This window comes from Lampetra fluviatilis, chromosome 4 (genome assembly GCF_964198595.1).
Source record: "Lampetra fluviatilis chromosome 4, kcLamFluv1.1, whole genome shotgun sequence".
Lineage (NCBI taxonomy): Eukaryota > Metazoa > Chordata > Hyperoartia > Petromyzontiformes > Petromyzontidae > Lampetra > Lampetra fluviatilis.
The window spans coordinates 12,648,435-12,661,272 of NC_136278.1; the positions used below are offsets into that span (position 1 = coordinate 12,648,435).

The 12,838-nt window shown below is 50.1% G+C and overlaps 1 protein-coding gene across 1 annotated transcript in view; it reads left to right on the forward strand.

The window, feature by feature from the left end:
• Positions 1-11,582: 11,582 nt before the first annotated feature.
• LOC144931576 (regulator of G-protein signaling 14-like) overlaps positions 11,583-12,838 on the forward strand; it is a 144,049-nt gene continuing 142,793 nt past the window's right edge. The window contains exon 1 of the mRNA XM_078855587.1: positions 11,583-11,722. The gene's annotated coding sequence lies outside the window, so the exon portion shown is untranslated. The remainder of the gene's footprint in view (positions 11,723-12,838) is intronic.

Consider the following 12,838-nt stretch of genomic DNA (forward strand, 5'->3'; position numbering starts at 1 on the left):
TCGTCATAATGTCAAAACATTCGTAGCTTTTATCGACAAGATGTCATGGTACAGCGGTGTAAGACCCCCAGCAACAGCGGTGTCCGTGACGCGTGGCTGCGTTGTGTTCATCTCTCCGTCACCATTGCACTCGGGCAGCGTGGATGACCACAATATAAAATATTTAAAAATACTTTTAAAAAAACACGCTTTAATGAAATGTACTGTCCGAGCTGCCCCTCCCCCTGCCCCCTTCCCCCATCGCCCCTCCCCTCTTTCCACATCCCCCGCCCCTCGGCGTGGCTCCCCGAGGCTTGCCGTGATGTAAGGGACCACGTGGTGATTTACAGCCAACGTGAGATGAGCGTGGGCAATTAAGAGCCGTTAAAAATATTGTTTAAAAAAATAGATGTTATTTTTTATGATAGAATATAGTATTGTCATCAGTATGACACAGCTATACCAAGTTTGCAGTCGATACCACATTGGGAATATGGTTGAAATTGAGTTACAAGATTTTTGGACACAACACATACAATAAGTTAAATAAAAGCGTGTAAAAAGCTACAAAATATATGTTTAGGGTTTTTTAAATGATAGAATATCATTTTGTCATCAGTATGACATACCTATACGAAGTTTTCAGTCGATAGCACATTGGGAAGTGTGTACAAATTGAGTTACAAGATTTCTTTTTTGGGGATACAACAGACGAAGTGAGTTAAATAAAAGCGTGTAATAAAAAGAATGTCAAACGCCGCACGTCCAAGATGCGATCGGCGTCGTCCGTCCTCTGATCTTCAGATATTTTCACGGCGCGAGCGAATCCCAGGCTCGCGTAACCCTCTTTCTTGGTCTCAAGTTTCATTCCTGACGATTTCCCGTGATTCTAGTACGAACGAGGTGCTGTACGGCCAGATCGTGTAGCAGGCACAATGATTAATGTTCGGCTGTGCCCTCCACCACCCGACAGATCCAATGAAATCAAGTCGTCACGTGGGCAAAAGCGCCAACTGATTTGGTTTGTTAACAAACCGGAGGAAATTCTGAAAAGCTCAAGGAGAATGTTGACAACTTCATCCGTCGTTTCACTGGAGAGTACATCCAGCGGCATCAGGATGGTAGGTGTAATGATGCTGGATGTAATTTACAACAAAACGTTAGATTGTCAAAAACGTGCTCGCTTTTCAACATTTCTCTATTATTTCAATTGGCATATTTGCCCACGTGACACCTTGTTTTGAGTGTCTCTGCCGGGTGGCGGTGGGTCCAGCTGAACACCAAAAATAACCAAATTGCACACGAGGGCTGCCCCACGGGAGCTCCCATGGGGCAGCCCGTGGGAGCCCACCCCCAATGGGGCAGCCCTGGGGTGGGGGCTCCCATAAGGGGGCAGCCCTGGGGTGGAAATGGCCCTTCATCAAAAGGACACAAAATCCGAAATAGAGGCCTATCACAGCCATTGTATGTCTGTACGTTGAACTTCTTTCGCGTTGTACATAGCCAACCGTGCTAATCGGAGGTGCTAATCATTACCACTGCTGCCACAACACCTTTCCATCGCTGCCTTCTTGCTGCCAAATTACACAACTACTGCTCAATCCTCCTCCACTGCGTGCCCTTGAGGATCCCAGCTTCTGCCCCTCGGGGTCGTCACTGCGGTCACAGACGACTCTGAGCGCCACTCCAACGCCCCCCCCCCCCCAGTCAGCTGCCCTCCTGCTCCATCCTGCTCATGACAGGAACGTGTCCCCGCCGTTTCTCCGCGGAGATTCTACACACAACTGCGGCAGACATTCTCCTTAGGGTGCCCACAAAAACAAAGACCCTCCCCCCTCCCTCGTAAAGCCTTTAACCAGTGGCGGAGCCAGTGGGGTGGGGTGGGACGTGCCCCCCCCCCCAATGATCCGATCGAAATCCCTAATTGCGAGGGCCGGTGGGGCGGTCTGTGTGTGAAAAATTGTAAATGGCATCAAAGTAAAAAGAAAATGTTATTAAAATATTTTATTATCTCTAATATATACGCTTCATTGTTTGTTTACTCAGTTGACATGACGTCTCCCATGTATTCGGCAGCCCCCAAAGATTTTTTCTCACCGAGCCCCATTTATTTTTTTTGGACCCAGCCTCCCAAATGGGGCCACCTGAGATCGCACGGAAATTTGGGCACCGCTGTGTTTACAAACCGCCTGGGCTCGATTTGTAGTCCCAGTCCGTCACCGTTCGACGATATACCGTTACTGAAGTTCATCTTGTTTGCCGTGTGTAATGCGTGTTGAACTTCTTTCGCACCGTACGTAGCCAACCGCGCTAATCGGGCGTGCCAATTTGTGACTTTAGACAGGAGGGCCACAGTGTCGGAAGTGAGCGAACTGCCGCCGATGTTTTGTTTGCACAATGCACACGCGCGTGTGTGCGCGTGTGTCTGTGTGTGTGTAGAGAGGGTGGTGCTTGCTCTCGACACGCGCCTGTGCCTTGTGGAACACGTGCGGCCCACCCACACCTGGCGAGCGCGTGAATATTTGATGGACCTGTTGGCTCTGGGCCAGTCCCCATTAACAATCGCGCCCCCCCAGCTCCGCGCAGCGTTCATTTGTCGCGCAGCCCATTGAGACGACGATTGTTGTCTTATGGAGCATCGACGCATTTTACTTTTAAAGACATTTTTTAAACGATTAAATTACATATATTTTTTACCAGGTAAGGCCCATTGAGATATTTTTCAGAAGTGACAGGCCACATATGATAACTCAACGATGTGGCTTACCATGTGGAAATTTATAGCAGCCAAATACTCTAAAGGCGTGATGTTGACTAAATGTGGAGGGGAAACCCGGAGGACCAGGAGAAAATGCCACGCGACCACGGGGAGAGAGACCCGCAAACTCCAAATATACAGCAGGCGTCAGGGTCGAGATGGAACCCACAACCTCCTGTATACGAGGCAAGGTAGTTAACATCTCGCCACCACGGCGCTCATTATGGAAGAGGGAGGGGGACGTTAGAGGCAGGGCTTGTAAGGTTAACTCTCGATTGTCCGTGCTTGCGAAAATATAAATGAAATTTATTTATTCGTGCACTGGCCATATATTTTATACATATGTAGTGTCAGCGGAGCGGGAGACAAGGTTCTTGAGGAGGCACCTTCTTTATTCTACACCTTCAGGTTCACAGGTTCACCCTCACGCTCTCCCAAGTCGTCCAGCCCAGCCTTAACACAACCCTGACCATCATCATCATCATTAGACCTCCTTTGCCTGTACCAAAATATAATAATAGGGTTTTTCCCCATTTTTTTTCTGGCAACAAAACTGAAACCTTTTTTTTACAAGGATTCATGTCTACATTAACCACAATACTTGCAGTCAAAATGCAAACACAAAACACACTATGATAATATATGCATTGTCCTTGAAACTGATTGGTCCACACCAGGGACGGCTTTATTTTGAGCCTCGACCCAATTGGTGCTCGACCAGAGGACGCCAAGAGGCGGTTTGAGTGGACTAGTGACCACGGGAGGTAATGACACGGGAGTCAGCCTACAGCACGAATGCACTTGTGGCCACGGGAGGTAATGACAGGGGTGTCAGTTTGCAGTACGAAGAGACTGGTGGCTCCGGGAATGTTCGAGAATAGGAGCGTGGCCAGGTGACGGAAGAGGACGGTAGAGTCTGCTGATGGAGCGAGCGTCTAGAGATAGCGAGAAGGTTCGGGAAGGGGGGCGTGGCCTCGGTCCGTATAAAAGGTAGATGCGCAGGAGACTCGGGGTTGTTGCAGTGGGGTCTCTGACTGTTCGGGTGAACGTGTCTCCTCAATAAAGAAACCATCTCAAGAAAAGTGTGTCAAGTCGTCATACCTACTGTAATCACCCAGGAATGTCCTTAAAGCTCGTGACATCACTCCACGTCGACCAGCCCCCTCATTAATAATCAAGAACAGGTTACGTCCTCCACATGCACCCGCCCCACATTCATAATAATTAGCGAGTGACGTCACTCCACATGGGGGGCGAGGCGCCTCCTCCCCCCTCCTCGGCGTCAACTTACAACCTTCACTACAAAGGTAGAACCCTCACGTAACGCGATCTCCGTAACGCTATTGAGATATCAAAGTAAAAAGGACGTCATGATGAACAAGGGATTATAACCTTAAAATTAAATAGGTCTGTGTCACCGCGCCCTTACAAATTGCACGCGCATTAATGCAATTAATATCACGTCGCGGGCTGCTTTTCGCTTGTAAGTTTCAGATTTACTGCAATACACCCGTCCTTGGACGCGCAATACTAGTTCATAAAGCCTGTCTTCATGCACCAGGCAACAGTTTTGAATAAACAATAACCATTAACTTGATATGATTTTTTTTTACAATTCGTATCTACGATCAGACACCAACAACTACTCCATAAAAAAGTATTTTTCTGCAAAAAAATATAAAAAATTGTTGACGACTTGATTTTATACTTGTTATATTTAAAGACGTATCCATCGGAAACTGCTGAATTTTAAGATTACGTTCCTTTTTTTTTAGAAAGAACAAAAAATTATTAACTTAATACTCTGTGAGAAGAAGCTCCTATCTTTTACCGTATTCAAATTAGTCAGATTTGAACATCATAAAATGCGGATTTTCTTCGTTCAAAACCGATTGAATTCGAAACATCTCAAAATCAATAAAAGCTAGAATGGTTCTCGCTTTATTTTATTTGCTGTTTAATGCTCTATAAAATTAAAAACCCGCAATCATATTCTGAACGCTTTCGGAATGATACCACGCAGAAACAATTTCATGGGACACTTAAAATCGAGATTTGGGGGCCTTAAAATGAAAAAATAAATCGGATTTTCAGATTGTTCCTGTTGTTTGTGTCCTAAAAGCTACCTATGTACCAAATGTCAGCTTTCTACCTTGTCGGGGAGTATCCTTGAGGTTTTTGAGTCATACAGATGAAGGTATTTTTATATAGATAATATTAGTCTCGAAAGCCTACTACGACGTGTTAAACCGATTTTTATTTTATTTGAGCTTAACTTCTACTCACTACGCCGTGAGAGCAAATGTACTGCGAGTGAGTTGACAGTTGTCGGCTGTGCCTGTACGCCACTGCCAATGCTACCAGTCATTTGCTATTTTGCCGTGTGCAGCAGCGTCAGCAGCTACCCTGATATATCGCAGCGCGTGGGCCTGAGCATCCCTCGCGGTCTCTGGCCTGACGGACGACGGCTCTTGAGGCACGAGAGCTCCCCTCTCACCAAGTCACGGATGGTCCATGTATGGCGCCGTGGTGGCGAGATGTTAACTACTTTGCCTGGTATGCAGGAGGTCGTGGGTTTCGGATCGCAACCCTGACGCCTGTTGTATATTTGGAGTTTGCGTGTCTCCCTCTCTCTCCCCGTGATCACGTGGATTTTTCTCCAGGTCCTCCGGTTTGAACCCCTCCGCATTTAGAATAAACATCACGCGTTTAGAGTAATTTGACTGCTATACATTTCCACATGATGATAAGCCACTTCGTCGAGCTGTCATCTGTAGGCCAGATCGCGTCTGCAAAAGAGCTACATAGCTCAGTGGGCTACTTGGTAAAAAAAAAAATTTCGTTTAGATTTGCCAGAGGAGACGAAGCTACAAACTGTGTCCAGCACCTCCATATATGCCTGCAAGCGCACGCACGCTTCGCTACTCCATTGCAATCGTCCATCAACATCACCGTTATTCATTATCATTGAAATGTACACGAGTTAAATGGGAATCTACAAGTGTTGCACATCTTGTAAACCTCACAGATGGTGACGCATCTCGACCAACACACACTCACACACACTCCGGGCAGGATCTAAAACAGCTGTGGTTGAAACTGCCCATACGATGTCTCTGCAGTAGCCGTTGTATTTCCGTCTTTGGTAGAAAGGCGTGTTGCACTGCACACATTCTTGCTTGCAACTCTCAACAATTAAGACGAGAGACCAGGACGTGGTGAGATTGAATGGGGTCGCGTGCGAACGTCCAGCGCCACAGTGGTAGGACAGGCGAATCTTGCTCGATGACAAGCCGATGGCCAGTGGTCACATGAGCTCCACAGTAGCAACTCGTGTCAATTATATGACCCCCGAATTTCTTCCGCCACGATATTGCGACATTGCCCAGCAAATGTCCTAGCTCAGGAGGTCGGTAACCTGCGGCTCCGGAGCCGAGTGCGGCTCTTTGGATGCCCCCCTGCGGGCAGCAGTTAAATCTTAAGCTAATTGAAAGTAATTTAAAGTAAAGATAGTATGTTAAATATGGCAGGGAATGTGTCACTATGGAATGTCTTGGTGACAACAAAATCTACAAACTGTATTGTTAAGTAATAGCTAAGGGGGATTTTTGTTGTTGTTTGAATATGCCAAGTTTATTCCATCACCTATTTTGTTTATTTAAGTCGGAATTTGTCGTCTGCTGTATACCTGCTGCTGTGTGTTGTGTACAAGTAGCTCTGCGTGTGATGTGGCTCTCGAATTATATTGTTCAAAAACAAGCAAAATGTCTCTTTTTCTTTGGAACGTTTCTGAGCCCAGCTCTAGCTCACCATCGGCATGCAAGATGCCAATGGCGGGACAGTGTGCAGGCATTTACAACAAGCCTGTGGGCTCAACAAACATTTTGCAGCCTCCTTCCGTTCTTGAGCTGATGCGACCCACGCTCGCCTCCTTACAATCACTGCCGCCCAAGTGCTTGCATTGTGACCAGCTCGGGCACTGAAGTCACAAACGATATGAGACGAGGGGCCACTTTAGTCAACACCTGGGAGATGAGTCGATATAAGACGTATTACTCATCAGCCTTGCCTGCGTGCCCGATTCCAACGCTTGGCTACGTACCGTGCGAGAGAAGTTTAACATGCAGTACATACATACGTAAAGACGACTTCAATGCACTTGTCTTGAGATGTTTTTTTTTTATTAAAGAGCCACGTGTTCACACTCGGACAGGTGAAGACGCCATTGCAACAGCCCCGAGTCTCCTGCACATCTCCCTATATACGGCCCGAGGCCACGCCCCCATTCCCGAACTTTCTCGCTGGTTCTAGACGCTAGCTCTACCAGCAGACTCTACCGTCCTCTTCCATCACCTGGCCACGCTCCCTTCTCGATCATTCCCGTAGCCACCAGTCCATTCGCACTGCACACTGACCCCCTGTCATTACCTCCCATGGCCACTAGTCCATTCGCACTGCAAGCTGACTCCCCTGTCATTACCTCCCGTGGCCACTAGTCCATTCGCACTGCAGGCTGACTCCCCTGTCATTACCTTCCGTGGCCACTAGTCCATTCGCACTGCAGGCTAACTCCTCTGTCATTACCTCACGTTGCCACTAGTCCATTCTCACTGCAAGCTGATTCCCATGTCATTACCTCCCGTGGCCACTAGTCCATTCGCACTGCAGGCTGACTCCCCTGTCATTACCTCCCGTGGCCACCAGTCCACTCACACTGCAGGCTGACTCCCCTGTCATTACCTCCAGTGGCCATTAGTCCATTCGCACTGCAGGCTAACTCCTCTGTCATTACCTCCCGTGGCCACTAGTCCATTCGCACTGCAAGCTGACTCCCCTGTCATTACCTCCCGTGGCCACTAGTCCATTCGCACTTCAAGCTGACTCTCCTGTCATTACCTCCCGTGGCACTAGTTCATTCGCACTGCAAGCTGACTCCCCTGTCATTACCTCCCGTGGCCACTAGTCCATTCGCACTGCAGGCTGACTCTACTGTCATTACACAGATATACGTCCCTCTACGGATGTTCGTCTTCGGTGGAGGTCATAGGCAACCACCATTCCTGGCCTGTTGCTGAAGAGGCGAGAACCTACGAAGTGCTCAAGCGCTTCGCCTTCCACGCTTCACGGCCATGCTCCCAGACCTTCGCGATCCGTGTTGATGTTATCCCACCTGGTTCCAGCTCCTGATAAGAGGAATGACAGCATTCCTTTGCCAGCGTGGATTTTATGTTGTTGTTGTTGTTGAACATTCCACGTGGCTCTTTGCAGCAAACACCTTGACTTTATGTTCTGGAGGTGCCGCAAAGGGAGGGGTGTCCCCTCCACATCACGCGTTTACAGTATTGGCTGCTCTAAATTTACACAAGATGATAGGCCACTCCGTTGAGCTGTCATTTGTGATGGCAAGTTCGCTTGTAAAACAATTGCTATATAACTCAGTGGGGCCTTACCTGGTAAAATAACAAATATATACTTCGTTTGTGCTTCGTGGTCTCTCAGTGACCAGCCCCGTACACCACCCTCAGACCCCCCATGTTGGCCACTGCAGTGGCTGTAACATCACGAAAAAATGGGATATTACCAAAAAAAACCTCTCCAGTAGTGTGCGACTGTGGCCATCCAGGACAGAGACCGTACAACGTGTAACGACGCAGCGCCCGATCCACAAATACGAAGGAGACATCGCAGCGATACAACTGTGCTACACCCCAACGCGGTTGTCTGGCTTGAACCACCTGCATGTGACAATGTAGTCGTCGCTCTGCATCTACGACTACGATGACAACAAGAATAAGATCTTGACTTAAAACTTTCGTTACTGCAGGAATTCATATTCTTTGGTTCTTTCGGTAAAGTTACGTAGATAAAAAAATTATAATAAAAATAAAGTGAATTAAAAAACATTAATGTCGACTGTAGCCTGGTTCTTACTCGGAGTGAGTATACTGGCAGTCTTAATGTAGAATGTAACCTGGTTATAAAGTTTGGTGAGTGTACTGGCAGTCTAGAATGTAGACTGTAGTCTGGTTCTTAACCTAAGTGAGCGTACTGGCAGTCTATAATGTAGACTTATTCTTGGTTCTTTCAGTAATAAAAAAAAGTAAAATAAAGATCAAAATAAAAACAACGACGTTATCACAACACAAGCTACAGTCTACATTATAGACTGCCAGTACACTCACTCCGATTAAGAACCAGGCTACAGTCTACATTAATGTTTTTGTTTCATTTTTATTCACTTTATTTGTATTATTATTTTTCTATCTACGTGACTTTACCGAAAGAACCAAAGAATAAGAAGATCCTCACCATCGGGGCACAATAATCATCTGGCAGTGCTTCTGCTCACGCCACTGCACATAGGGGCTCCACCTGGCACTGGGGGTGTCACCACGGCGCCCGTGCAAGGCCAGGTGCACTTTGAGGGCACGTGAAGTGTCGAGGGCTCGCTACCTGACAGGAGGTCACGGGACCGTTTCAGTTTTCATTTATTAGGTATAGCCCTGTGAGCCATTCGGCTCTTGAATCGGGTGCAACCGCAAAAAAACACAAAAAAAACATGAACAAGAAAACATCTTAAAGTGACTATGCGCAAACAGAAAATCCAGGAAAAACTGCAAAATCTTCCAGAAAAAAAGCACCGTACACCAACGCTGTGCAAAAATCCCAGTGGGATGCAAGTCAAACAACAACCACAACAACCACAAGACAACTTAGGTGGTGCCATGGGTTGGCTGGCTGAGATTCGCCACTAAGTGGCGATGATGTCACCACGACGCTTGTGCCAGGCCATGTGCACCTTGAGGCCACGCGAAGTGTCGAACGCCCGCTGGCAAGAGGTCACGGGGCAGACCCAGCAGGTGTCACGGGTCGACTGAGATGACCGAGACGAGTGGCTGATGCACCACCTGTGCCCCCTACTGTGCTAACTTGCTGTGATTTAGCCACCCGGCTTTCCGCTCGTTGTTGTGAGCGTCGCTCCTCCGCCCTCCGCTGTTTGTGGAGGGCGACTGCCTCCAATTGCTGCCGGGTTAACACAAGAGACAAAGATCCCCCGTGTAGCCTGGACAGGCTGTTGGGGCAAGCGCTGTAGGGGAGCAGCACCTGTGAAGGGGGGTGGGTGGCCAGCACCACGCCCGACCGCCTTTCTCTCCCCGCTGCTGATATTTTACACACAGCACCCAGGTACACTAATTTTTTTAAGGCTGAATCAACCTAGGAGATGCCAGGGCTTCAAATATTCGCCACTGGTTATTGGTGGTGAGAGGGGGGGATGTTGAACTCGGTTTGGTGTTTGGGCTGGGGGTGGGTATCTCGGCGTGCTAACCACTGCGCCACCGCTCCCCGTGCACAGACACTCGCCTCCTTGCCACGTCAACACGGGGGCAGCACTGAGCTGGCGAGTCGCGAACACTCCACCTCCACACTCCTCCTGCTCCACCTCCTCCACCTCCACACTCCTGCTCCACCTCCACCACACTCCTCCACCTCCTCCTGCTCCACCTCCTCCACCTCCACACTCCTCATCCACCACACTCCTCCACCTCCTCCTCCACACTACTCCTCCTGCTCCACCTCCTCCACCTCAACACTCCTCCTCCTGCTCCACCTCCACCACACTCCTCCACCTCCTCCTGCTCCACCTCCTCCTCCTGCTCCTCCTCCACACTCCTCCTCCTGCTGCTCCACACTCCTCCTCCTCCCTCCACACTCCTCCTCACGCTCCTCACTCCTCCTCCTGCACTCCCCTCCTCCTGCTCCTCCTCCACACTCCTCCTCCTCCCTCCACACCCCTCCTCCACACTCCTCCACCTCACTCCTCCTCCTCCTCCACACCCCTCCTCCTGCTCCTCCTCTCCACACCCCTCCTCCACACTCCTCCACCTCACTCCTCCTCCTCCTCCACACCCCTCCTCCTGCTCCTCCTCGCCACACCCCTCCTGCACACTCCTCCACCTCACTCCTCCTCCTCCACACCCCTCCTCCTGCTCCTCCTCTCCACACTCCTCCCTCCACACCCCTCCTCCACACTCGTGCCTCGCTCTCTCGCTCGCCGTGCCGCCCCCAACGCCCCCCTCGCCCCTCTCTCACGCACTTCGTTTACACTCACACACAACCACACACTCTCAAACACTGTCTCACACTACTCGCTCTCACGACTCGCTCTCTTCTCACTCTCACGTGCTCTCAATCACTCGCTCCCCCTCTCTGTCTCTCTCAATCACACACACACCGACTCACACACACTCACACACACCGACCCACACACACACAGACTCACACCCACACAGACTCACACACACACCGACTCACACACACATCGACTCACACACACCGACTCACACACACCGACTCACACACACCGACTCACACACACACACACCGACTCACTCACACACCGACTCACTCACACAGACTCATATACCGACTCTCTCACTCACACACACACCGACTCACACACACTCACACACACCGACTCACACACACACACACCGACTCTCTCACTCTCTCGCTCTCACACACAGACTCACACTAACACCGACTCACACACACCGACTCACACACAGACTCACACCCACACACACCGACTCTCTCACTCTCTCGCTCTCACACACAGACTCACACTAACACCGACTCACACACACCGACTCACACACAGACTCACACCCACACACACCGATCTCTCACTCTCTCGCTCTCACACACAGACTCACACTAACACCTACTCACACACACTCACGCACACACACCGACTCTCTCACTCTCTCACACACACAGACTCACACAAACACCGACTCACACACACAGACTCACACCTACACTCACACACCGACTCACACACACCGACACTCTCACTCACTCACCCTCACTGGCCCTCTGCGTTGAGCGAGGCCACCCCCAAGCGCGAGCAGCCTCCCTCCACCCCACCGCATGCGGCTGCTGCTCCAGCGGGGCCGTACCGCCTCTAGGTCAACTTAGCCTCAAGTGAGTACTCCGACGGTACTCGTCGTTACGCCGCCCTCGTGGGTGGCAGCGCCGTGCGGGGAGACAACGGCGGCCACGCGTCGTGCCGGTCTCAATAGGTGCTCACTAACAACACGTTGCTGTCGAGAGTGATAACAATCCAACTTCCGTCACCAAGCTCGCCACGGAGACGTGCACCTAGCCTGGCACCACACTTCACCACACTTCACCACACTGCACCACACTTCACCACACTGCACCACACCTCACCACACCTCACCACACTTCACCACACTTCACCACACGTCACCACACTCTTCACCTCTCTTCACCATACTTCACCACACTTCACCACACTTCACCACACTGCCCCACACTTCACCACACTTCACCTCACCACACCTCACCACACTTCACCACACTGCACCACACTTCACCACACCTCACCACACTTCACCACACTGCACCACACTTCACAACACTTCACCAAACTGCACCACACTGCACCACACCTCACACTGCACCACACTGCACCACACTTCACCACACTGCACCACACTTCACCACACTTCACCACACTCTTCACCACTCTTCACCACACTTCACCACACTTCACCACACTGCACCACACTTCACCACACTGCACCACACTGCACCACACTGCACCACACTTCACCACACTTCACCACACCTCACCACACTTCACCACACTGCACCACACTTCACCACACTCTTCACCAAACTGCACCACACTGCACCACACCTCACACTGCACCACACTGCACCGCACTTCACCACACTGCACCACACTTCACCACACTTCACCACACCTCACCACACTGCACCACACTTAACCACACTTCACCACACTGCACCACACTTCACCACACTGCACCACACTGCACCACACTTCTCCACACTCTTCACCACACTCTTCACCACACTTCATCACTCTTCACCACACGTCACCACACTTCACCACACTGCACCACACTGCACCACACTTCACCATACTTCACACTGCACCACACTTCACCACACTGCACCACACTTCACCACACTGCACCACACTTCACCACACTGCACCACACTGCACCACACTTCACCACACTGCCCCACACATCACCACACTCTTCA